Source organism: Amblyomma americanum, chromosome 4, assembly GCF_052857255.1.
Source record: "Amblyomma americanum isolate KBUSLIRL-KWMA chromosome 4, ASM5285725v1, whole genome shotgun sequence".
Lineage (NCBI taxonomy): Eukaryota > Metazoa > Arthropoda > Arachnida > Ixodida > Ixodidae > Amblyomma > Amblyomma americanum.
This window is the reverse complement of record NC_135500.1, coordinates 126,151,960-126,179,146: the sequence shown is the minus strand read 5'-3', so window position 1 is coordinate 126,179,146 and position 27,187 is coordinate 126,151,960. Positions and strand designations below refer to the sequence as shown.

Genomic DNA, 27,187 nt, shown 5'->3' with positions numbered 1-27,187 from the left:
AGTGCTAATCAAGGCTTCAAAGGGCAATCTTCCTCTTCATGTGCTTGCTGCAAAACAAAAATCTATGACCTTAAAAAACAGTGTTCTCCGCATAATACACTGGAAGAAGCATAGTTACGTCCTGTGAAAGCCTCGCGGAGCAGTAATTTAGAGCTCTGACCTTAATCTGCAAAAGTAAACTCTAGTTTATAATATTGTGGTTCTAGGTTCTCATCTAGACAGGCTTCTCTGCCAGATGGCATGTGAAGAAAGTTTAGTTGGGTGGCCGTTCGGATGCATTCCCAACGGCCAGCTTTTTGTGCGGAAAAGACAAAAGCTTGTTCGAACATATTGACCCTCTAAAATGAAGCTTTTCTACAGCAAGGATTGCATGCTTCTTAAACCTTAGCTATCCTGGCTGAAGATCTGTGCAGATGTGTTTCATTATTGGCTCAAGCATCGCTGCGTATCATAATCATCTTGAAAAAACATGGGCTGGCATATCAGGCAGACCACTATCATGTATCTCGTGAGCATACGCAGCGCATATTTTACGTGTTGTCTCTAAAGGACTGCCTTTGAAATAGATTGGGAGACCTCTAAAGCTTCTTTCTGAGCAGGCTTTATTGCACTTTTTCTTAGCCTTTTTCTTGTTTACGAAAATTCAAAATAATTTTCGGCTGACTTGGTCTCTACAAAAATCTTTAATTCAGCGGATGCTGTCGATTCTAGCTGTCCCTCAGAACTACGTTCACCGCGAAGCAGCGAACGTTTCATGCTTCATGGCCGCTCATATGTGCGCAAGTTAACTTTATTCTCCATATTCATGTTGGGTGTTTTCAACTTCTCCCCGCGTGTGTTTTCGTTTTCTTCCTTTACCGTTATACTGGTCGTGTTTTCCGTCCACTTCTGTCGTAACTTCACATTTCCTTCTCAGACACGATTTCGACTGATAAACTTGGTATGTGTTTTCTATGAACAGAACCTGGAATAAATCGACGAGAGGCCAATGAAACCGGTAAAGAAACTAAAGCAAGAACCTGATCTTCCTGTCTGGCTGCTTCTAAACTCGCTCGAAAGAAACGCTAGCTTTTTTTTTTTTTGCGGTCCCTCTGCTGTACACCTCTCCGCACTCGTCAACAGATAGCATACCCAGCAATTCTGGACAAAAGCATTTTTTAAAGGAAACCTTTTATAAGCGCAATGTTTTCATATACTGTAAGATTTCACTATAACAATCAATATATCTGCAGATCACTCGACGGCAGTTTTTTGTTTTTTTTTTTTATTCACGCGTTTGGCATCGTGAAAAGCGTTCCCCATTGGTTTTCTATGGCAGTCTTAAATGTTCGATGCGATCGCTGGAAACAATTTGAAAGAAAGATTTTCCGACATATAAGAATAATGAACTATGGCCTTCAATGCTTCCATAACAGTGTCTTACAATTTTCCAATTTACAGAATTTTTGCCCGCGAAAGCTGGACTTTGTACGCTGCGTAATGTTTGTTTTTCTATTTCATTGATTTCTCTCCCTATGCTTACTTCTCCCCTCTCCCAACGTGATTCCCAAGCCTAATTTTGTTCATGCATCTTCTCTCCCGTGATCAAATTGCTACCTAGGTACGGTAGTAGCGTCCTGCCTGAAGACTTTTCTGTTGAGGTCGATGGTGGTGTCCGCAACTGTTCTTTTTTGTACCGTAAACCGTGCATATTGTACGTTGTAATGCATAACTGTTGGCCTTTCCTTTTGGAAGTTGGAACGCGCCAGCGCAGCAACTGAACAAAACAGATTTGGTGGTTGGCGGGAGAACGTGGTTTACGTCTCGAATAGATTAGGGACAGCAAAGTGCGGTTCCATTCGACGAATCTTTCCTCTTTTAGGGTATTTTCGTTCGAAAAGTGTGACTGCAAAAAAACTGCGTCTACACATTCTAACTAAAAGAAAAAAGAATGGCGCAAGCGATAACTGTACGGAAAGCCTCTCCTTATGGCTGCCTCACGAGCCGTCTCAAAGTACGAAAGTTGCTATCACTGCTAGTCAACAACAACGCCTATACGGCGATCAGCCCTCAGCCCCTCTGTGCTGTCGCCTCGCCGATAGAAAATTAACAATATCGTTGTTCCAGAGACTGCTGTAGTTAATCTATGATATAGGTGGCGCTGCGGCGTTTATATTTTCTGCTAAACAATATTAGAGCGAGAAGAACGCGGTTTTATGTCGCGTCTTCTCTTGCGCTCTCCTACGCATCGTCCATTTGCACTGGTCGCAAACACAGGGCTGCCTCCAGTGGACAGGTTTCTCGTAGTGGAGCTGCAACAGTGACATGCCATACGCGGCGTCCATCACTTTAATCTCATGTTGGCGCTCAATGCTTTCGTTGTTCTTCATGTATACTACTTTCCAACGAGAGCTTCATATCCATTTCCCGTTGTTTGGGCGATTACCCACACGGAAGATTCGGGAGTAAATACGGCAGCCATCTTGATATTACGTTGGCCTGAGTTGTAAAAGTCAGGCACATAACAGTTCACTCTAATCATTTACAGGTCTGCGTCCTTTGCTTCCATGGAAAAGTGTATTCCACTTGAATACAGGTTGAAAATTATATTCTTAACTTCTTCTTTCAACACGCCTGACGAGGGAGTGGCGGGAAACTTTTCACACGGATCTCCGATGGGAAAGAGGACAGAAAGACGCGGAACGAGTAGTGCTTGACAAAAACTGGAGCTTTTGTCTTCAATAATCCCGATTAACAACAATGGTAAAGAAAAAATATGTACTATTATATAGCGAGGGGGAAAATGCAGGAATTTAATTTTGTGATAGCGGCGAAAATAGGTTTTTTTTAACTAAAAGAATTGCTTCACTTGCGTATTGAACATCATTGAAGCAGCACTTGACTGCCTCTGAAACTGCTAAATGGCACTGAAAAATGCGCTTTGTGTTTTTTCAAAGACAACAGAAGAAACCCTGTAAGTACGCAACCGTAAGTCATTCCACGTATTTAGAATGCAAAGAAAATGAAAAGTGTTACCGTACCTCTGGCTTAAAACCGCGAATTAAGAACAGAAACACTGAAACGTTATCTTTTCGTTACTGTAGGTAAGAAAGCGCAAAGGGCGTTTAGGCTCAGAATGTGAAGGCTCTGGCTGCTTCTTTTTTTGCTTCTTGTTTCACTTGCAATGACTTGATTGCCACTGTGAATTAGAGGAAGGATAAGGTCACGTATACGCGTTCGGTTTTGTCAACATGGTGTGACACATTGCGGCGTGCTTTCAGTATAGTGGCTGTCATCGACAGCATGCTCTAGCAACCCGTTTCTCTTTCAGCTGTAAGCATCTCGGTCATGAACTGTGATGCTTGGAAAAACGTACACGCAATGCTTCACAACCCTAAATATTGTTTATCGCCTCGAATGACGCATCCTCATTTAACGGACGTAAAAAGCAGTCATCTCACAGTTTGTCAAATACAGTGGCGGTAACCTTTACTGTTAACATCGGTGCACGTTTTTTCAGCATGCCACAAACCATTTCTGCGCTCCCGCGTGATGGATGGATGGATGGATGGATGGATGGATGGATGGATGGATGGACGGACGGACGGACGGACGGACGGACGGACGGACGGACGGACGGACGGACGGACGGACGGACGGACGGACGGACGGACGGACGGGCGGGCGGACGGGCGGACGGACGGACGGACGGACGTACGGACGGACGGACGGACGGACGGACGGACGGACAGACGGACGGACGGATGGATGGATGGATGGATGGATGGATGGATGGATGGATGGATGGATGGATGGATGGATGGATGGATGGATGGATGCATGAATGGACGGACGGACGGACGGACGGACGAACGGATGGATGGATAAGGCTGAACCCTTTAAATCGGGCGGTGGTTCAAGCCACCTAGCCAAGAACTGTGAAATTTTACTCTTGTCTTGATTTTAGCCACCAATCAGATAGCCTTCGCTTGGTTACTTCTACCCGCTTGAAATCTACTTTCCCTTCACTGTTCTTAAACCCAAATGCCTTGGATAAACCAGCCCCGCAGCTTTCCACTATAGGGTGAAGCCCTTTACAGAAAAGTACCAAGTGTTCAGCCGTTCTCTCCTCCTCTCCGCACGCAACGCACAACGTATCTATCTCGTGGTACCTCTCTCTATATGTCTTAGTCTACAAAACTCCCGTCCTGGCCTCAAATAACAAGGAATTTCCTTCATAATTATCATAGATAATTTCTTTGGCAATTTCCTGCTTAAAGATTCTGTATGTTCCCAGTGATCTGCTGTAGTAAAGCGCCATCTGTTAGGAGTCTTTTCTTAAGGGTGGTGGTGGCAGTGTGAATGTAAAGGTGAAATTAGCCTTACAATGGCCTGTCTGCAATTGTTCTGCCTTAGTCACTGTTTTAAATGATTGCGTCTGTACCACTGTACTCTAAAATCTTCTAGGAGGGATTGTGACACTAATCTCCGCTCAGTTCGGGCGCTGTCAGGGTGCACGATGCGTGAGATGTAGTCCAGGAGAACGTTCAATCTCCTCAGGCTTTCTACTGGGAGTGTCTCATGCTGGGAAAGAAAACGCGGGCACGCGAAATCGATATAGTTTCCATTATCCACAACATCACAGTGTACGCGCATAGGTGAGGTCCCGCGCAAGCCTCGCGTAACGCAAGGGAAGTGCAGAGCGGCGGCACTGTGTCGGACGGGATACTGTCGAAAGGAACGCGGGCAAATATGATAAGATTTTTTGCACAAGCTGTATTTCGTGTCACTAGTAACGCAAACAGTGCAATGACAGTACTGCCTGTTGGTGGCGTTCCTCGTATATGCTAGGCATATACGATGGAGCAAACAGCAGCCACGATAAGGTATCTCAATCAGACTTTACAAGAGTACGGGAACTTCGCGCACTATTTGCACGTTATAACCACCCTGCGTGGCACTGAAGGGCACGCGTATCTAACGAGATGCGCCGGACTGATATGATACGTAGGTAGCTGATACATAAGCACGCGCTCCCGTTTTTCCACTTACACTGATTAAGGCAGAAGTGAAATATACTGATCCTGCGTGCTGTTCTGCTGTGTGCGTGCGCAACTATGCTTGTGACTGGTCTTGGCATTTTAGTATTCGCTATTGCGTAGAACAGTGTGCCGTAGGACAGTACTCCGGACAGCGCCGTCGGCTTGAAGCACGCTACTGCTATTTCTAGAAGACACCAGCATTGAGTGAGTAATAAGCGATTAAGGTGCCTTTCTTCGAGTGTACGCGAAATTTATTTCGTGGTGTTCGTCTTCCGCTATATATTTATGTGAACCGCAGAAAAACAAGAAATGCCGGCGCTTGACCTTTATCCGCTTACCTTTCTGTACAACCCGTTCTCGTTAACCCTATTGTCTTTTAGTGTTCTAAACTAGAGCCGTTGCTTTTTTTTTAGCCACAGATTCTGCTTATAGGGTGAATTAGGCTTTTTTTAATGAAGAAACAATTGGTTCGGGATGAGTTTCGGGTTTTTTCTTGCACCTGGCCGCTGGTTGTATAACAAAGTGCTCTAATAACATTTTGGTGGATCGGTGCTAGTAGCCGCGGACATTTGAAATGCAGAGCACCCTTCGCTTTGACTGACGCGGCTGCGAAATCTGGCGAGGAAATATATTAGCGTAGGTTTCTCGCCATTTGCCTTTTTTCCTTTGAGATGGCATTCAAACAATCAAGCAGCGACACATACGCCAGTTGCTGTGACCTCTGCGTTCAGACAGATTCTGCAACGAGCAGCGCAGAAATGGAGCTGATATTATCGCAACATTATTCGCCTGTTTGCATGTGTGCCTACAAGCCTGTTCTTTCATGTCTGTGTCGGCGCCGCCCGTCTGGAAGCGAAGCTGTCAAGCTGGCTTTGTGCATGGGGCATGCGCGCTCCAAAAATGCTTAGGTTCTTGTGTCAGCGCGCGGGGAAATACACCGAGTTACTTCGATATTCTTCCTATGAGCGCGAGGTCATGGAATGAATAGAATACCGAGGCACATTCAGCATGACTACGCAGAAGTAGGGCTGAACTGCGGGATTTCATTTTTTCCTTTCAGATATAACCGCACAGTATACAGTGTTTTTAAGTCATCGGCCCAGTACGGCTTCAGTGACGAGTTTATTAAACCGGCTCAACCTGGCGTACTACTCAGATATATAGATGCCTGAGTATCCCCTCACGTAATCCCAAGCGAGAGCTCTGGACCAAAGGGGGAAAAAATTACAACGGCAGCTCTTAGAAGTGCTCTATATACATTGCGCGATGACCGACGGTGCGGTTCTTGGCGTCTTCTAAGGAAGTGGTATCGAGGCATCCTAGCGGCTTCACTCTCGAGCGCCCTTTGGCGCTCTCACTGGAGCCGCTAAATAGCTCGCGCTGTCGCCTGCTCTCCCAGGGTCGTTATGTGAGGCCTAACGACGAACTTGGCCTCCACCCTGCGTGATAAGCAGCTTTCTTATCACATTTCTGGAAGCACTCAAAAAATGAGGATTCGCTTGCGCACTAAATTATCTGCACCGATAGCTCTTAGACTGTAACTGGCAAAGAACAGAGAAAACTACTGTGAAGTGCGCAGCTCGAAATGTAATAAACGAAGGAACCTAAACGGAGTTTAACCTTGCGCATGACCTGTCAAGGAATTTGACTTCGTTCGGCTGCATGATAAAAGCATCGCACGCGTTTTTGCCTCCAGATTTCGCGAAATGATATGCCTCAACTATTTCAGTACTTGGCAGAACTTTGTGCTTGAGTAGGACAGTAGTGCTATCAAAAACAGGAGACCACCGGTACGCTCAAGTGTTGAAAGAGCGTTGAAAAAATGATATGAATGTGTTGAATTTGTGAAAGCATTCTTGGGCTCATTTTTCCCACTTTTACCTTGGCTGCAGGAATCGCGGTTGGGAACCGCAGTTTCCAAAGGCTCACGTGCTCTGCCGAATTGTTCAGTAGCTGACACGAAAAGTTTTAGGGGCAATAGTGGTTAATAATCAGGAAGATGGTCATGACTGGGTTCTGTTATACTACCGGCAAAGCATGGACTGCCGTACCTTGACACAATAGAGAAAATATGCAAATTTGCCAGTACATTTGTGGTATCATCGTTGCGCTTATTTTCCTTAAAGTTATCGATTTTGATCGAATGTTTGTTTCACGCAAAAAGAAGCCAGCGATTATCTGTGAAAGTGCCTTTGTGCGCATCAGGTTCTTCATTTTGTCTTGCCTGGCTCCTCTGATAAGAGACGCCTTGAGCTCTTCCGAGGAGCACTGAAAGAAGCGACGTACTGGCGCGAGAACGTAAACAAGAGTTTCAAAGCGCACTAAAGCGTTTAGAAGAGTCAATGGTGGAGAGCCAGCTCCGTCAACATAACGGCGTAGCCCGCGAATGAAAGGGCTCTCGGCTGCGGGAACTTCGCAAGGACAGCGTCGACGCCCGAGAACTTGACGCTACCGCAGGAAACGCCAGCGCCGTCGGGAGAGCTCCAAGGTTAGCGAGAGCGAAGCCGCGTGGAAACGCGAAAAGTTTGTGGATATGCCAGCGACCCAGCAGGACGACCAGCTCATGGCACCCAACGCGATATTCGAACGTCATTTCCCGAGCAACTCTTAGACGACTGTACTCGACGCTTATACTGCTTTCGTTATTGCATCTCTACGCTTTAGCGTGCCTGATACTCTTTTTTTTCTGCTCCTTGCTCCAGCCTGCTGATCTCCCGCACTAAGCTCTTGTGCCTATTTTGAGCAACTTGTTTCGTACATGATGAGATTAGCTTCATGTGCATTATTTTTATTGATTACCTTTGTTTTCGGCTACGTGTGCACCACATTTTGGGCGCTCTTTATGCGCATGCCGGAGAAGGCAAGAAATACTTCGATACCTATACGTTACGTGACTTACAGCGACGACGACGCAAGAGCAACCAGGGCACAGCGCACAGGCCGAGAGCACAGAACCCACACAGAGCACGCAGCGCGGAGCACTAAGGCCCAGAACACGCGCGCCACCTTGACACTTGGTTCATTTCATCTCCACTCATATTATCCATCGCGCGGCCCCCCGGTCGCAAAAACACCATTTCGTGGTAGATTAGGGCGTTGCAGGGGACGGCAAAAGGTAGGGCTTGAAGCGAGAGACGTGTACGACATAACGCTGAGCTTCATGGGAGGTGGTCTCCGTTAAGGCTGGAGCGATCTCGTAGGTGACGGCGGTCACCTCGCGGAGCACACGGTACGGGCCTACGTATCGGGAGAGAAGTTTTTCGGAAAGCCCGACGCGTCGAGATGGCGACGAGAGCAAGAAGGCGCCAGGGGAGAAGGAAATATGCGATGGCGGCTGTTGTAGTAGTCCTGCTGTGAGGTCTGCGAGGCTAGTAGTCGGGAACGCGCCAGTTGGCGGGCATAGTCGGCACGTGCGGTTCAGAAGACGGAGAATTAGGGATAGGAAACTGTGTGCTAAGAGGTCATTTGGGCTCGCAGCCGTACAAAAGGCAGAAAAATGAGTAACCGGTGGTGTCAGGAAGGAGGGAGTTGTATGCGAAAGTCACGATGGGAGGGCGATATCCCAGTCATGATTGCTCAGTGAAACGTAGATTGCGAGCATATCGGTGAGAGTTAGCTTGAGATGCTCTGTAAAGCTGTTTGTTTGGGGATGATAGGCGGTGGTCAGCTTATATTTACTCGAGCAGGAAGCGGGAATGTCGTCGACAACTTTGGAAAAAACCAGCGGGCCGCGGTCGGTAAGAAGTTGGCGGGGTGCACAGTGACGGAGGATGAGGTCGTACAGAAAAAAGTCGGCAACATAAGTCGCAGTACTGGTGGAAAGTGCCCGCGTGATTGTGTAGGCACTGTCCGTATCAACTGCAACCCATTTGTTGCCGGAGGTGGGCCCAGGAAATGGGCCGAAGAAGGTCTGAGCCGACAAGATAGAAAGGTTCGGGGGCTACGTCAATAGGTTGGAGCATACCCGCTGAGAGAGTGGCAAGGCGTTTCAGGCGCTGATAGGGATCGCAGGCACCAGCATAGCGGCGTACAGAAGGTAGAGGCGAGGTCAAAATAAGCGAAGACGCACGCGGTCGTACGCGATACACCTATAGGGACCAACACTGATGACCAACAAACAGCATTAGGGAGATCATGGAGCTCTTTGAGAAAATCAGTGTGAATGTGCTTCGGCACTACGAGCAGAAGATCGGGACCAGTGGGCTTCTGCGGTGTAAAGTCCCATTACGCAGCCTAAACCGGCGCATAGCCCGGTCGGATGGTGAGGAGTTGAGGCGGTCGGTAATGGAGCGTAGCGGGAAATCCCGTCCCTGTTCTTCGCCAATGAGAGCGGTAGCAGAGAGCGAGAACAGGCCGGTGTCGCTTTCACTGCCAGAATGATCAGAAGGTTGAACGGAATATCCGGAGAGGCAGCGGCAAGCGGCAAGCAGGGAACGGCAGGCGAGTGTAGTCCTTATTGAACAATCAGCGGTAGCGATGGACGTGCTAGGAATTGAAGTTGTGGCAGCTTGAGTTGGAGGAGAGTTGTAGGAATCCCCCGAGCTGTCGATGAGAGCGGAATGGTCGTAGAGAAAACCTATGCAGAGTTTGAGTCATGGGCACAGATGGTCAAAACGCTGAACTGAACCGGGGTACTGTGGCCGGCAATAGTGACGCGAGCAGTACATAGTACGTCGACAGCAGGTGTCACCATCCGCGACGCGCACATGGGACGTTGCAGGCGTGAGAATTCTGCGGAGGCGACGGCGAAGGTCAGCACTCATCATAGATACGGGCCCACCGGCGTCATTGAGGGCGCGCACAGGGGCACGGTGGACTCCAGGAAGTTCGGTCGAGTGGTCAATAGAGGATTTCTGGTCAGGGTCATTGATGCAGTGTCACCTCTTGGAGCTGCATCTGCTAGTTTTGCAAAGTGAAGCGGACGTACGGGGTAGCTGCCGAAAGACGGGGCATCTGCAATGGCGGGAAGCGGTAAAAGCGCCCTGCGTGGTGGAAGGAGGGTTCAGACTGCTCTGGCTGGGAGCGGGGCGAGAAGCGGGGCGGGGCGGAACATGCGTCCAGTGCGGGAGCAGTGAAAGCAGATATGGTGTTGTCATCGGCCGTGCGCAATTCTACCGGGTTGCGGCAACACGCAGTGGAGTGGAGGGGCTGGTGGGCGGCTTGGCTGCCACTGGAACACTCCTCCGGAGAAAGATTCATGCTGGCGATTTCCTGCCTCGCGGCGTCCTGAATAAGCGACATGACGGGCAGCGTGTTATGGGGGGCGTTTGATGGAGATACCATAGGTGCCAGGGCCTCCAATTAGCGTTGTACGATCCTCGTGCTCCTGTCAGGGACGGTAGGAGCGTAGAGATGGTAAGGACGCGGGTGCGCGGGATGGAGGTCCCTGGTCTTCACAGGAAGATGTCGCGGCTGCGTTCGGAAGGCGGGAATGCGGCTACGGAATGCGGCGGCCTTTCACTGGCTCAAATCGGCAGCACTCCTTGATGATGGCGCCATCAGTAGAGCAATGTTTGCAGGCGAGCAATTGGAAAGCATCGTCGGCAATGCCTTTGAGCAAGTGGCCCAACTGGTCTCTCTCTCATGGCGGCGTCGACCTTATGGCAAAGAGCCCAGGTGGTCTCAGCTGCATGTATTTTGAAGCCTTGCAGCTCTAAATCTTTATTTTAGACTATTTATTTAAAATGGTCTATTGTTTATTTTAGATAACTGGTGTTTAGGTAACTATTCTTATCCTCCTCAAAATAAAGCGGATGGGAGGCTTTTTGGACGAAAAGAACATTTAGAAGTGCGTTCCTGCTCTTTCGCTCCGGCTGCTGGCTAGCGAAATATTTTTGAAAAAAAAAAAGTCGTAAGAGAGTATTATGTTTTTATTTTTGTTTTGCTCCTGTCCTCGAAGGCTGCCTGTTTGCATAAATGCCTACTTTCATGGAACTGAAATTTGGTCGGAAACAAGAATTGGCACGCAGGTTACTGAGTATTCACTTCATTTTATTAATGCGCAGCATTAGAGTCCACATGAGAGAAAAATGACGGCGTGTGTCACGAAATTCGGTTATTGGTCGAGACAGGTGACCTCATTACAGCCTGCCCACCGTGGCAGGTGGGATTAAATTCATGATTGGGCGAAAGAGATCGCGTGACTTTGTCATCCCAACGTTACAACGGAGGCAGGCGGAAACCAGCCCACTGAACTGAGTAGTCACGTGACCTTGTGACGCCTTTGCAACCGGCCCATTAAGACAGGTGGCAACCGGTCCACCGGATCGTGAGCAATCTCCCCACCTTCGCAGGTTGAAATTAAGGATTGGTAGAAAGAGGTTACGTGACCTGGTGACGTCATCGAAACCTGCCTACGGAAGAGAGAAGCAAGTAAGAGGGCGAAGGGAGAAGAGAAGCGAGAAAAAAAATGCCGGGAAAATCCGGTTAGGACGAGTTCTTGGCTTCGGTTAGACAAGAATGCCCATCTTCTTCCGCTCGCGGAGAATATCTATTTTCTTCATTGATTTTCAGAATTCAGAAAGAAAAACTAAAAGAAGACAAATGACACACCACAGTAGCTAAAATGAGGATCTCTAATGCTATCGAATTTCAATCTTAATGTGCGTTAATTGCACCCCAAGTTCTTTTTGGTGGTCTGCAAGTTTCTGTAAACAAAATTTTATACCTGCTCGGTCGGCAGTGATGTGCTACAAGCAGTCGTTTTGATAAGTGTTCGAAGTTTGTTGTGCTGGTGTCAGTAGGCCATACGCAAGCCTTGGCTCTACTCCGCACGTTTGTTCAGCGGCTGTAGCCTGAAGCTGCTAGTCACGAGACGGCGGGTTCTGATCACAACCGTTGTGTCCGCAGGACTATGGTGATGAAATGAAAAAAGCCGACGTGTTTTCTGATACCTCTTAGAGCACTTGTAGCAACCGTTAAGCTCAAAATTTTTGTAAGATAAGGAGAACCCATCGCCTCTTCTATCAAGGTATTTAGGTGTTAATTGGGTGCCGTAATGGCTCCGCTATACGCCTAAGTAAACCCCGTTGTCTGGTTGATTTTTGTCAAAAGCTGTTCATCTTTCCGCAACCTTCTTTTGATAAGTGGCGCCTTTTGCACAATCAAAAAATGCCCGCCTGTGCTTCTTGCCACAATTTGTTTGTTCTGGAATTTGTTCAGAATCGCAAAGCTAGCTTTTAGGCATGCAAATTCTGTATTAAATTCATTCCAGATTAAAAATGGTGCTTTTAATTTTAAATTAATTATAATTCTAGCAATTTCCTGAGCCATATGTGATAATTGGGGATTTTAACGCACACTCCTTATTCTGATTCCAGGGGACAGCTCATCTAGGATTTTATTCTTTCAAATAGCATATGTTTAATGAATACGAGAAAAGACACGTATTGCTGTCCCAGCTCTGGAAAAATGACCTGCCCCGATTTGTATCTCCATTTTTTATGATTTTATTTGGGACGTTTTATTTGGGAAGTTTGGTGGTCAAATGAATACAAGTTGGCTAAAAAAAGCAGCAAAACAAGTCTTGGGACAACCTTCGCAGATATTGCACAGCAGGAAACTTGCTCAGCTTCAAAAGGGCTAGAGGCAAAGCACGATACATTAGACGCAACGCAGAAAAGGTGTCATGGCAACAGTGCATATCCTCGATAAACAGCTCAATATCATCAAAGAAAATGTGGGAACAGGTGCGGAAATTCACAGGGAATTTTGCACCTTTAACATTTCCGAAGCTAACACACGGTACTCAAACAACATTAGAAGAGTAGGCCAACATATTAAGTGAGCATTTTTCCACAGTTCCAAGCTCATCCAACTACACCCACAAATTCCAAAATAATTCTAAAATTTTTAAATAAAATACGGATGACTGGAGAAATCTCTCAAGCATGGAAAGAAGCAATCATGGTACCTTTCCTAAAACCTGGCAGACCACCAACTAGTCCCCTCAGTTACAGACCAATAGCACTCACTAGCTGTGTCGCAAAATCATTCGAAAGCATTCTAAACGTCAGACTAACCTTCATACTACAGTCCCGGCAACTTTGAGATATGCACCAATGCCGGTTTAAAAAGACATGTTCCACAACAGATCACCTTGTACGCTTTGAGAACTGTCCGGGAAGCATTCATCCACAACAAACACTGTATCGAGGTCTTCTTCGACCTGGAGAAGGTTTACGATACCACGTGGAGGTTCGGTATCCTCCGTGACCTAGCGGACCTAGGTATCCGCGGCAGGATGCTGAGCTGTTTGAGCGACTTCCTCACCAACCGCACGTGCAGAGTCGAGGCGCAACCTTTTCCGACCCTTTTACTCACGAAACTGACGTACCCCACTCATCATTAAAATGAACTCCATGGGAAAAGTAATCCCAAAATGCATAATGTACTCAGTTTACGTAGATTACCTGCAAACAGCATACAGGTCTTCCAGCGTACCTACTTGTGAGCGACAGATACAAATGACAGTAAATTAACTGGCTACCTGGTTAGATAGAAACGGATTTAGATTTTCTCCTCTCAGGAAACAGCAGCGGTTCCGTTCTCTTTGAAACGAGGCCTACAGGCCGATCCCACACTATATCTAAACCAAACCCCACTACCAGTCAAATAAGAGCATAAATTTTTAGGCGTTACTTTCGATAAGGAAACTCACTTTCTTACCACATATAAAAAACTTAAAGGAAAAAGCTTCCCAGTCTCTCCATGTGCTGAAACTATTGTCAAGAAAACGCTGGCGGTCTGATAGGGCATGCCTGTTGCATATATATCGTTCTCTGGTTAGCTCTAAGTTAGACTACGGGTCTATAGTATATGATTCAGCAAGACCGTCCTACATAAAACGACTAGATCCTATTCCAAATCTTGGTTTACGGTTATCTCTCGGTGCTTACAGAACGTCCACAATAGCAAGTCAGTAGGTGGAAACTAATGAACCTGACTTAGAAGATCGAAGAACTTCCCTAACTTGTACATACATGCTCAAAATCCTTTATCAGCCTGAGCATCTGTTACCCTATTGTCACGAAATGCCCATCACGAATTCTTTTCAATAAGCCTCGTGCGATTAAGCCGTTGCTCTTACGCTTCGAAGAAAAATTCGAAGTTCTGAACATACTAAATGAAATTAAAAGTATTGCCCCAAGACACGAACCACTACCACCGTGGTACACTCTCTCTACAGTGTGTGACGTCACACTAACACGCTTTCGAAAAATCCTGTACACCACTTGAGCATATAATACAAGAACAACTCGCACTGGAAGAAAACTACAGAAATTATACTGTGTTTTATACTGATGGGTCAAAACCTCATGCTCATGTTGGGAGCGCAGTAATACAAGGACAAATTGAAAATGCAGTACGACTGCCCCCATGTGCTACAGTTTTCACCGCTGAGTGTTATGTCATTTGTGTTGCGGTACAGAAAACGGCAAATGAAAACATAAAAAACAGCATCATTCATACAGATTCACTGAGCGTCCGTACTGCATTAAACTCCATAAATGCCACGGAGCCACTGATAGGCAGCATCATACGCAATATACACAAAAACACGCTATAAAATTCTGCTGGGTTCCCAGTCACGTTGGCTTTAGGGACAATGAGAGAGCAGACATGTGTGCTGCTCATCCCAGAACCATGGAAATAAAACATGCGAACTTGCCACCTAGAGATCACATGAAGTTAGTACGTAGCAAACTAGGAGCCAAATGGCAAGCTTCTTGGGAACATGAAGGAAACAAGCTGCATTCTATAAAGCCAGTTTTAAAAGAATGGAAAGCATGCCGCCATAAAGAGCGTTTTATCGAAGTAATTTTATGTCGTTTACGCATAGGTCACAGACACATCACAAATAGCTTCTTATTAGCAAAAAAAAGGCAAACCTGTATGTGAAATGTGTGTTGATGAGCTCACAGTTAATCACAATTTAATCTTGTGTTAGCATCTCGAAGAACTTAGAACAAAAGTTTTTACTGCATTTTACAATGAACACATTCCATTCCATCCCGCATTGCTTTTAGGCTAACAAGCACGTCGTCGATTTTTCTCTTGCTTGTAAGTTTCTGAAGAAAGCCAATTGTGGAGTTCGCTGACCATTCCGCGAACTCGTTGGTCTTGTATTCGCAAGGAAGGCCGCTCCAGTGGGGTCGGAAGTCCCCAACAAAGGGGCCCGTCCCGTCCCTGCCTCCCCTTCGTGCGGCGGACGTCCTCGTTTACGCCGCGCCGTCACGGGGATGACCCGCCGGGAAAAACGCTAACCATGTACAGCTGTCGACATGTGGTTGTTAAGGGGATGACGAGGTTTCGGGGGCGCACGAGATACGGCTGAGTATTAGCCGAGTGACCGGAAACCCACTATTCCCGTAACGACTGTGTTCGTCTCGTGCGGTGTATTCTGTAAACACTTTAGGGATCGTTTTGTCGCGTGTGCGAAAGAGATAGGAAAGTGGTAACGGCTGGGCCGTGGGTGCCGTGGGAGAGGGTGGTCGCGTTTGTGCTGTTTGTCTATTTGATTGCAACCTCTCCCTTCCCAAATGTTTTAATCAGAACTTTTTCCCCAATCTCTGATCAGTGGGCGGACCTTATTTTCCTTTCCCTAACCACTGATTGGCGAGATGGGTCGTTTGTTATCTTATTGGTTGCTGTCCCCGCTAAGGGCGGAGACAGAGGGTTTAAAACCAAGCGCTCTGGGTTGAGCGGAGGCTGAATTCGTCTGATCCTCGATTTAGTCATGTAAATAGTTTTCTCCTTGCTTTGTTTCTTCTCGTTTTTTTTACCTATGTTGTAAATAAATAGTTAACCTTCTCCTTTACTTGAGTAATGTGAATGTTTGCGAGTAGAACCACCGGGTCATCAAGAAACCCCGATTTCATCATCAAGTAGTTTCCTCTCATCGCCACCGGAAGGGGAAACGCAACTCCAATGTTTTAAATCTAATATCATGACATGCATACACTTATATAGCAGATAATCTAACCTTGTGTTTGGCGCATGATAGCCACAGTTGCTCATTTTAATCCTAAGTTACTCATTTTAATCCTAATTTTTATTTCTCACAACATTGTAAGCGACTGGTTGAGAGGTGTTTTACTACGACTTCAAGATTCCCTTTCCATTCTAGAGACTGAGCGGTTCAAAAGAAAATTGTTCATTCCCCGGAGAAGAAAACTACTTCTTTACTTCTCTCTTCATCGCTTCTTTTTAATCTCGCATGCTTCCTGGAATGTCCCCCCCCAGGAAAATTATTTTTCCCTTCAATCGTGGGAAACGTCGGCCGGCAAACTTTCGTGCCAAATCGTGATTGCTTCCCACTTAGACCCCCTACTATATAAAGTCAGACCTTAGAAGGGATATATATTACGCTGAATTGGTCATGCTCAACTTAGTTCAGCAGTTCTCGCGGTGTCAGGCGAAGGCCCACTTCAAAAGCAAGTGGTCGCAGAGCCATGCTGTTTAACTTGAACCTGCTTGCGCTAATAAGCTCGACCACTACTGTCTGCTTTGTGTGCTTGGATATGCCTTATGGCTGATTTCTCTCGATCGGATCATATATATAGGCAACTGTTGTGTTGAAACGCAATGCTAAGCATTCGATTCTTCAACTTTCTGATTACCTGGAAAGCTTTACCGCAACCAGATGCCGGTTTTTTCATCTGTTTCCATCATCCTGAACCTCGAAATCTTTTCATCGAGGTCTTTCAAAATTACATTTAAAGCAACAACATTTCCTTCTTCCAGTTCAGTGCAGTGATGGACACGACTAGTGTGACCATGTTCGCAACGTGGCTGGCAGTCAATAATGCGTATACCTTGCCAGGACCGTGTCCTTCTTGTAGGAGTCCAATCCAACGTTAGACACCTTGTGCAAAGGCTTGCTAAGTATACATGGCGTAGTGAACTGAATGAATGCTTAGGCATGTAGGAAATGACACTTAAAAAGAAAGGAAACGATATAACAGCGGGGTAGCAGACATAGATCTCTAATGCGCACCAGAAATGGCAATTAGAAGAAATCATGCCACCTTTACTGGACTCAACTACTAGCGCCACCTTTTGGCCGCCAGGAGACACAGGCAGCGTCCTTCTGTTTTAAGCTCTCACAGTCGCTCTGCTCACAACCATCGCCGCCACGTGCTATTTGACTTGGACCCGACGTGTCGCTTGCGCGGTGCACCGGCAGAGACCCTCTTCCACGTCCTGCATCAATGTCCAAGGCTTCTCAGTGATACTCGATCGTGCTCCCTGGCCGAGAGTTTGGCGCTCACCGTTGACACCACACATGCGTCGAGGCAACGAAGACCCGGCTAGAACTGTGGGAATGAATGGGCAGGCGCACCGAAAAACTGTCAGGAAATCTGAAGGGATGGAGCCACCGCCAACACGGCAACAGTGAACAGAGACTTCAACTGTCCGCCCTACGACAACGACAAAGCCGACCACGGCCAGCCCTACAGCTCCTCGCGGCTGGTTGGGATGCGCTGACTCGACCCTGGCCTGGCTGGCGGTTTGGATTGGCCTGGCTTAGTGAAATTTGAAGATGCTCGACCGGACTACAGTGAACGGTGCATTGCCTCAAAGACTGGAACAATAGTGTTTCATTTTTTTTCTACATTTTCTGTAGAATTGAAAAACACCTTCCCCGAGACAAAAGGGATTAGGACCTCTCAGTTACTTAGGAACACCGCGTAACTGAATGAGGATATTTTAAGCTTGTAATTTTCAGACAACCGGAGAGTCCCGAGAGATTCTGCGCGAACATGGAGATTATCATGGCCTAATCTTCTTTCTCGCTTCTAATTTGACGCGTATAATACTTCCTGCACTGACGCCAACTATTTCCAATGGTCTCAGAAAATCAATGGGATGAACCGTAGATTCGAAATTTCTGCGGTGGTTTTGAGTGTCCGACGCCTTGAGGCACGTGGTCGCAGCCGTTCGAAATAGAAGCATCTGTTCCGGTTTCTTGGGCTTGTTCGCATTCCGACGTCCCCAAGCCAGCATATGCTAAAAATCAAAGAATCTGAACCGAAATATACATTGTGCTTTTGTCATTTCTTCCAAGGTACAAAGTCATCCACTTCCACCTTGAACGCGGCTCCTTGCCAACCGTAGTACATGTACACTCTTAACAAAGTGTGTAAAACTGTCCACTGGCGCACACACTTTTATAAAAGAATCTGCGCTATAGGACAGTTCACTCCTTTTTTACTCCCATATAGGTGTATTTGTGTTTAGAGTAGGCTCCTTATGCCGGCGTAGAGTCACTGGATGCAGTGACTCTATGCCGGCGCTCCACGGAGCTCCTCTCGCGGGCACCTAGGGAAGCAGGCGCGATTAGAGCCGTAGGCAGGTGCTCCGTGTTTGTCGCCTGCTACAGTACGCCGGCTACAGCTGCTACAGGCCGAGGCAAGCGTAGGGACGTGCTGTAGCAGACGACAAAGCTGGAACACCCGCCTACGACTCGCATTGTGTCTGCGCAGTAGTTGGCCAGATGCCCGCGAGAGGCGCTCCGCGGAGCGCCGGCGACATGGAGCCGTGTTCGAGCTGGCAGTGGACGACCCTATGCCTGGCGTTGCCCGTGGTAAAATTTCACAGAAAGCATCCCCGCTCATCTGGTAGACAACGGAAACACAAGCATGTGGCTTGCGTGGTCATGCTATTCAGTAGACTTAACCCATGCAGGCAATGGGGCGGGAGCTTTCAAAACTTCTGCCTTCTATGGCAACCAATTAGAAAGTTATCCTGCTGGCCGGAGAGAGCATCCTCAGCGATGTGTGCTTTGTGAGCCTTATATTCATCCGACACATTTGATACCTCTAGAAAGTCTACTAAATCCCCTATAGCGTGTCTTTGCCATACATTTATTCGCTAAGCCTACATTTTTCCAAGCATAGCGGGTGTCAGTCAAATGTGCTCAGAAGTATCTTTCATTTTTCCGCTTGTAGCACGTATGCGGCCATGTATCTTTAAGGACAGCGAACGCACTTGGTACCACGGGTACTCTTTGTAATTGGTGGCTACGGTTTTTGTGCTTGCGCACAAAACCGCGGACGTGACGGATGCCGAAAACCGTGAATACTAGCTTTAAAATACATTCCAACACTAAAAGATTAAGATCCTATCGGGCAGGCGACATGGAGATGACTTTTTTCCTGATTGGCCGTAATGATCGTCAAGCTGACGCTGTGACCTCATGTGTAAGCAGAAGATGCGATAACTGGCGTTAACTCGGCATGCAGTTCTTTCCTGAAGATAGCGCCTTGTTTACCAGTGATGTTGTCAACATCTGGCAGGCGGAAACCGCTCACATGGCTTCGCATGTTTGCCTAAACAACGATGCAGCAGTATTAGTGACGTCAATGCGACTCTTGAAGTCTTCGTTTTTATGTCATTGTCCTGCGTTTAATATATAAGGCATACAAACCAAACTGAACAAGAAAAATTGGCGGTGGTTTAGCTCTAGTTAAACCTGGAGTGACGCGAAAGCTACAGCTGGCCGAGTGGAACTTGGTCACGTGACCAACCACGTGACGAACCGCGTGATCAGCCACTGCGCAGCCACAGGGTGGCGGCGCCGCCACAGGGTTGCGCGCCGCCACGCTGAAGGCTAGAAATGCTACCGTAATGTAGGTATCGCTACAAATAAGATGCCAAACACGTTTTGCCTTTTGTCTCACTGGGATGCTTAAATCCTTAACTGCAACCTTGAACGAAATACGTGGAATCCGCGGCTATATCTGGCCGATTCCCTCCAGATTGCGTGAAAGGGAGGAAAAAAAGTTGCATTACCGTTCGCGTCCATACCAAGCTCTGCAGAGGCGAACAACCTAGCGAGAACACGGCGCCCACATGAACCGTTACCATGCCGCTCCTAGCGATCGTCCTTGCCGCTCGATCGAACATTTTGCTAAGAGGAAAAACGAGGTGTATAACGTGAAGAGTTCGCCCTTGACTTCGGCATTTGCGGGCGCCTCGCTGCCTTTGTTCGCTCTGGCAACATCGGCACGCAAAAACTAAATAATTCATATCCCCAAAAAGACATGCACAGCTAAATATTTTTGATATTTACCAAGTGTATCTTTTAACGGATGAATAAACTAAAATGACAGTACAGATTTAGGTGGCGAAATAGGCATTTGACTACGGCGTGTGATTGGGTTAACTGGCCCAGATTCGTGGCGCAAATTGTGCCATGACTAGTAACCTGCTCTCCTTCAAGCATTTTGGTTAACTCCATCCAACTTTTGCCCTGTGCAAAAATCGACTCTGACTCGTTCTGGCTGTAGCGATACTTGTCCGCCAACAAAAGCCTCGTTTATTGATTAAAAAAATTAATTTAAATATTTTTCCGCCGTTTAATTAAAACCCATGGCTTCAACACCGAAAAAAACTCCGGCTTGGGTTGGAACTACGCCTGCAATCAAGTGGCGATGTAGCCTAGCCTCAGAGATACCCACACAAAAAAGTTTCGCGACGCGCGGCTGTTTGCTGGCGAAAATAGCCGAGGGTGGCGAAACCTGTACGTCTTTTAGTGCGCAAGCACTACTTAATATGGTTACAACCATAAACCTTGTGTGAAGCCTCGGAGTAACCCGGGTAGGTTCGGGTTAGTTCGGAGAAGCATCGCGCAAGCTGCAGTGATGGGAGGGTGACCTTGAGGATGAGCATGTCAATCTCAACGTTCCATGCTTGAGCACATTTCAAGCAAGGGTTTTTTCTCATGTCTATTCAGTTCAACTACATTAAAATCGTACCACTTTGTTTCTTTGCTTTCCTAGCTTACAAAACCTTCGCTTTCAATGAAAGCAGCGTCTTTTTCATTAGAACTTGCAAATCAACTGATGCACGTCAAATTCAACCTGTCCCCAGTGCCTGTATAAGGCTTATTGTCTGATGCGATGCGACAGGCAACTGGAAATTTATTAGAGGGCTATTGCTGAGGCTAAAGTCATCAAAGGTTGTGAAACTCCGTTAGGTATATACAGATGGAGTAGCCTCCACATTAGATTTGAGGGCCAACATACGCCACGTAGTTAGCAATTAAAACTCAGGTGAGGTGTACTCCTCCGAATCAACTGTGCCAGTTTTCTTTTATCCTCGTGTATTTGATTTCTGGTTTCCCTTCGCGAATCGTGTCGTATACGCATTTCAGTTTTCAGAAAACTGTCTTTCTACCCAACCCTATTTAAATCTTAACGTGACGACAAATATCCGAAACGCTTAACTTGAGGCCGAAGGGCCTAACATTATTAAAGAATATGCGCTATCATCGTCCTACCTTACATACAGTAGCAGCAAATATTGCCTGTGCCTTAAATGTTTGAGACTAGCACACACACACAGGCTAATCACGAAAAGTAAAGCGCTTCCACGGAATTCTCGGCGACGACAGTTTTCTTTAGACCCCCTGTGGAGCTCGAACGCCCGGCTGATCTTGCAGTCTTTTTTTGCCAGTAAATATTTTTCTTGAAATTTGGATTTCAGTCAGACTAATGTTGTTGCCCTTGAAATCTGTATTTAACGCTGAGCCATGGAGTGTTTCTTCACGGAGTAATATCCTGATAGCCTTGTATCTCGCTGGATTTTTTTAATTAATTGCGTAACATGTGGCCCCTGAAGCTAGCATTCTAATTACTTTCTGCTTCATTTCATGTCCAGAGCTGGTGCCAGATACCTTACACACACTAGAGTTCGGAATTTTAGAGCCTGTACTCCGGCTCCTTTCGGAATTCAGCAATTTGTTTCATATCGATCATGGCCTCCGACCACCCTATCCTTCATGACAGCTGCATCTCATTTCGATTTCATTGTTTCTGTACATTTTCTAATTACGCATGCATTCATTCTATGATTTATCTGCATAATTAGGAACTCGTCCGCTTTACCTGTAGTTAACTTCAAACTCTGCTGTGAAAGAATGCTTGGCTCATCTTTACTCACTATAACACTATATATTTCTGGTCTAAATCAAAGTCCTGGAGCCCTCACTTCCTACCGATATATCTTTGCCAAATATTTTCATTTGTCAGCCAGAAAAATGGTACCATCAACCTCCGCTCTGGCAGACAACTCCTGTTCCAATGTCCCAATCGTCGACCTGAAAAAATACCAAATCCATTCTTCTTTCTTCTCTTCGCGTAAAAGAGCAAGGTATGATGGTCATTTCGCCCGGAGTCCTTTGCTTGCTTTCACTCTTTCTGCGCTGTTCATTCTTCCCATGTCACTATGAAACTTATCTCTTTTCAGACCTTTCATAGTAACGCAAGGCATTCGCTAGCAAGACCCCCTTCATTTGTACTATTTGTCCTAGCAGGCCATATGGTTTACCTTGTCGTGCACACGTGTAATACATAAAAATGCTATCTATGGAGGTCGTTCGTGAGTTTAGCGCTTTATATCCGTTACGTGATAGCAGACGAGTCAAGGTCTCGTCTACGACGACCTTCTGTCACCTCGTTCTGCTATACCCCTGATAAGCCAGCCTCATTGGTTGAGCCGTCCGGTTGGTCCTTGACTCTCTCCGCACTGGTATTTTCTACTGCATCAAAGTTATCGTCGATTCCCCGAAGAACTCAATCTTGTCCTTCTAATTATTCCTGTACATCGAGGTCATTCGGCCCGTCTTCGAGCTTGAAGGAATTTTTGCAGCTGAAAGTGATTTCAAGTCGCAAGTGGAGCACTTCTGGTTTCCTTCCCGAGATTAGGAATTGGTGGCAATGGTATTTAGTCGTATTCTGGCTGCATACAGAGCATTTGTTTTTCCGCCTTTATTGGAGCCTTTTTAGGCCTAATGATTGGCGTGTCCATGTTTCTTTCTTGATGATGTTTTATATTTGTTGTTTGTGATTTTCGCTGTTAATTTGTATTATTTGTTGGTGTAATATACAATATTTTTTAGCTTTGATTGTACATAATGATTTCCTGCCCCGTTTAATTGTTTTGTATCATTTCACTTCTCTCTCATTTCATTACCTTGAAGGAAATGAAATAATATAAAACAAATATTTCGTCCTCATTATGCAAAAATTCTCCTTCTCGATATTCTCTTCAACAAGCCTTTTAGACGTTTGTCTCAATTTTCAAGAAATTTTTCCCAGCTGTTCGCAAATGAACCGCATAGATGCTTCGTTTTTCAATATAATCGGTGACGGTTGGCGACTCCACAGCTGTCAGCGAAGCTGCTTAGCAGTCCTTCGAACTATTTTCCACTGACTGAGGTCCGATAACCTTGAGTGTCTTCGAATCACTCTGTGGACGATGTCGTGTTCTTTTTGTCATGCATACTTCTCTTTAATTTCAACTAATTGTTAATTTTCTCTTATTGCTTTTCGACGTGCTAAAGTTGTCATTTCGGCTTCTTATTGTTGCGTGGCTAGAGTTGCATGGCTAGAGCTATCAGGACAGTCGCCGAACTAGCAACAATTTATTGAGAGTGACAAGCAGGTTTTCACCTTTCACTTTGATGCATTTTTGTTACTGCTAAATTTTACTTTTGAATTTACATTTCGTTTGTAACATTAATCTGGCTCACGCTTTTAATGTTGCCACTTTTCATGTTTACTAGTTTCTTTCTGGTCTTGGTTTCGGCTCACAGAGTTCGATGACAGTTGAATTCTTGCTGTGCACGTGCCAAACGTTTTATATGGTATTTGATGAATGATGTTTTGATATGAAGATTTGTTTGGTTTGTGCGCTGTTAATCGTTTTCTTGTGTCACGTGGGTCTTGGCTTGCTTTTAAAACCTTCTTGTCGCCCTCAGTAAATTGTCAGTAGTTCGCTGCCTGTCCTGTTAGCTTCTGCTTTTCGATGTTCTTTCTATGAAAGCTGCCATGAGACTTGGTCCCACCAATAATTTCTGCGTCCCGCCAATGTTTCTTTTCACCTTTACACCCGCGTTTACTGAAGAGGCCTCACCCTGAAATATGGCTTAGATTTGATTTCCCGTCCATGATTTATTTGAACCTACTTTTGTAAACTTTTTCTAATCGTGGTATAGAGTTCAATGATCACAGTCAGTCCGGTGCTGTTTTCGGGCTTTTCGGACGCGTATTAATTGATCTCTCTTCCAATGGCCAAAAACATTACGAGCAACCCCTTATTTTCCCCGACAGTACCCTGTTTTTTCCCCGTCCGTTTTCCTGCCGTTCAGCCCTTCGTGCAAAGTTTGCGACATCAAGCAGTAGTCGCTTCCAGAATGAGAATTGCTGTTTTCATTTTATAAGTCCCCTGCCTTCCATTCGTCTGTGTGCTATGATAAGGCTGTGCTGTTCGACAAAGTCGTCTCCTTTTTTTTTTCCTGCACTGTACTGTACCCATCTGACTCTTCTGTTGCAGCGTTCATATGCTTCTATTTACAGGCCCCTTTTTTCGGTCGCATTATTTTTTTCTTCCAGAGTGCACCACTACACTAATAGAACTCGTTTACGTTAATTCCTTTTATCCACAAATTCTCCTCACATTGGTTCTTTGCTCTTTGTCACCCCATTCTTATTCAACTCCCTACGCCTCCAACTTTGCCATCTTAAATTGCCGAATACGGCCTTCACTACTTTTTACACCCATCAATAAGTGGCGATTGAAGATCCCGATGATGCGTTTGCGCAAAAACATATACCTCTAACACTCCGACTGTTCCTCAGAATCCAGGCTAGTTTAGTACTAGTTTTCGTTCTACCTCCCTGTATGTACTTGTAGGCTGTGTTGTTGGCTTTTCTATATTTATTACTGTACTTCTTTTTATGTTTCCACTTATTTTCCCTATTTTGTACTGCACCACGTTTCGTGCTGCCGTTGTCATCCGCCGTCCTGCCACAGTGTGTGCGAAGCTTTGAAGGAACGGTGGATGCCGACAGCCGCACGTCGCCAACTATCTCAGCCGCGCGTCACCCTGCGACCCAATATGGTACCCCATAAAAGGCGACTACCCCTAATCCCCTCCTGCTGGAAATTATGCTTGCGTCCATCTTCTATGTTTATTCGTTACGCCCGATTCCTTGAAATGAATTTCACCTGGTCTCATTTCTCGTTTCGAATAGAGCACTAAGTGCACTCTCCTTGCGGTTGCTCTGATAACACACTGTCGGCACTGTGCATGCGACTACGTGCACCTGGAAAAAACCAATGCTCACAAGTCTTTGATGCATTTCGCAGTCAGCGTCTCAATTTCCACCTCTTTCCCCCTCAGCATGTGCACTCTCCCTCACTCCTGTTATCATGGCTTCCACTCATTCGTGCATGTGTTTGGTATCCACGAAACTGCTCAGCGCTAGCTGTCGATTTAATTCTCATTGGGACCGCGGCATAGGCTTAGTCATTTAAGGAACCGCCTCATGCAGGAGGTGTGGGGTTAGATCTGCAGTGCTGCCTTGTAACCACCGGTGATACAATGAGTACAAGCTTTCCCTTGGCCCGGTGCTTGGCTCCTCAGGGATGAAATCCTTGGAAAACAGGCCTTTGACCGCACAAAAGTACCTTATGACATGGCACTCTTCAGCCGAAGCTGCCCTTCCACCATTAAAACTCCTCTTCAAACCTAATTGGCTTTTCCCCTCTGTTTACTTTTTTCTCTCTATTTGTATCTTTAGCCTGAGTCGCTTTGGGACGTTAAACCCCTGTAAACCAAACCAAACCTCTCGGGCGGTTCACTGCTTCAACTTTTTTTTCGCTGTCACTACCTACCTTCTTAGACACATTTCCGCGTAGCCTCTCTCGGAGATGTTGAGAGCCTAAATTTATTTGACCTAGCTGGCTACGTCGTTGTACAATCGATCAACACTTACTTCATCGGCTTGTCTGCCGTTGCAACTAGCCACTCTCTCAACTGTCGTTTCTCCTGCTTTTTCCTATCTAGCTCCTCTTTCCACTCATCAAAGCACGCTGCAAGTTCGGAGTCTTTCTTCTCTGCTCTGTCTGGTGGCGACTTCAACACGCACCGCTGTGTTCACAAATTCTACGCCTTCTACCTGTCGCACGCTCTTAAACCTGGTGGCATGAAAATTCACCATTCATTCCCACTCCACACCTAACCTGCTTCTTTTGAGTCACAGCCGGTCCGTTCTAGAGGCGTTACCACAGAAATATATAGCAGAGGTTACGGCACAGTGACCACGTGCAGACGAATGCGTCAGCAAAAGCTGGCCCGGACAAACTCTTTCATTCCCTACTGGACTCAAGTACTGGCGAGAAAAAAAAATTATCGCATTATTATCGCACATATAGCGCTTAGCACAGGAGATAAAGGAAAGCCTATAGCACCTACAAAACATTTCAGCTTTCAACCTTCTCCAGTAACCTCTGGAAAACATCCGCCGGACACCACCGACTGCACTAACATACAGCTGTTGCTGCAGCTGGCTTAAAAACTGGTGTTTTTTTTTTTTTATTAAGGCTGACGTACCTGGCACGTGCAAGAACAGTTCATCCGAACTGGAAGTTAAACAAAGCCAACAGAATTCGCGGAATCGCATCAATATTTCCTTGTCTCACCTTGTTTCGCTCTAAGATGACCTTCAAGAATATGTGTTGACGGTACTCGCTTATTCCCTTTAATATCTTTTTTTTTTCGGGGAGGACAGCAAATTGTCCCTTTGTTTGTGCTAATAGAAATGTATCTTAGTTCTTTCAGCGACCTACCTCTTGTACTGTTTCTGCTGCGCTTTTGACTGCCCCTGAGATGCAAGCGATGTGTACACGATGTGTAACAGAACGAGAACCTGTGGGCACTTCTAGAGGCTGTTTAAATTAGACAACGAATGAACCAATATCGAGCAAATATAGCCCAAATGTATAGGCAAAGTAGTGAGACCTTTGTTTCATCACAACTTCCGTCCGTGAGGACACCGTCGTCACAAATTTTGTTTCAATGCCGCGGCCGATAATAACAATCTCCAGCACCAGGGTGCGTCACGTATGATCGCTGAACAGAGCACTATCTAGGCATACAGGTCAACAGAACAGATATCGGTACCAAAAACAACTCGGGACCTGGATAAACCCGGCGGGGAGGGTTCTGAGTGACTTATGGAACTGCTCTCTTTCTCACGAATCTTACATCAGATGCTGCTTGTGCTCCAAGGCTGACCTATATCCTGCGTTGCAAAGTACAAGGCGTAGTTTCCTTTCTGCTTATGCCACCAAGGTAGTGTTCAGGGTGATCCGCT

General features: G+C 46.2%; 1 protein-coding gene across 2 annotated transcripts in view; it reads left to right on the top strand.

The window, feature by feature from the left end:
• Positions 1–5,083: 5,083 nt before the first annotated feature.
• LOC144128326 (DNA damage-regulated autophagy modulator protein 1-like) overlaps positions 5,084–27,187 on the top strand; it is a 73,803-nt gene continuing 51,699 nt past the window's right edge. Inside the window, exon 1 of one of the 2 annotated variants that reach the window (XM_077661648.1) lies at positions 5,084–5,225. The gene's annotated coding sequence lies outside the window, so the exon portion shown is untranslated. The remainder of the gene's footprint in view (positions 5,226–27,187) is intronic. The other variant, XM_077661649.1, reaches the window with a different exon arrangement.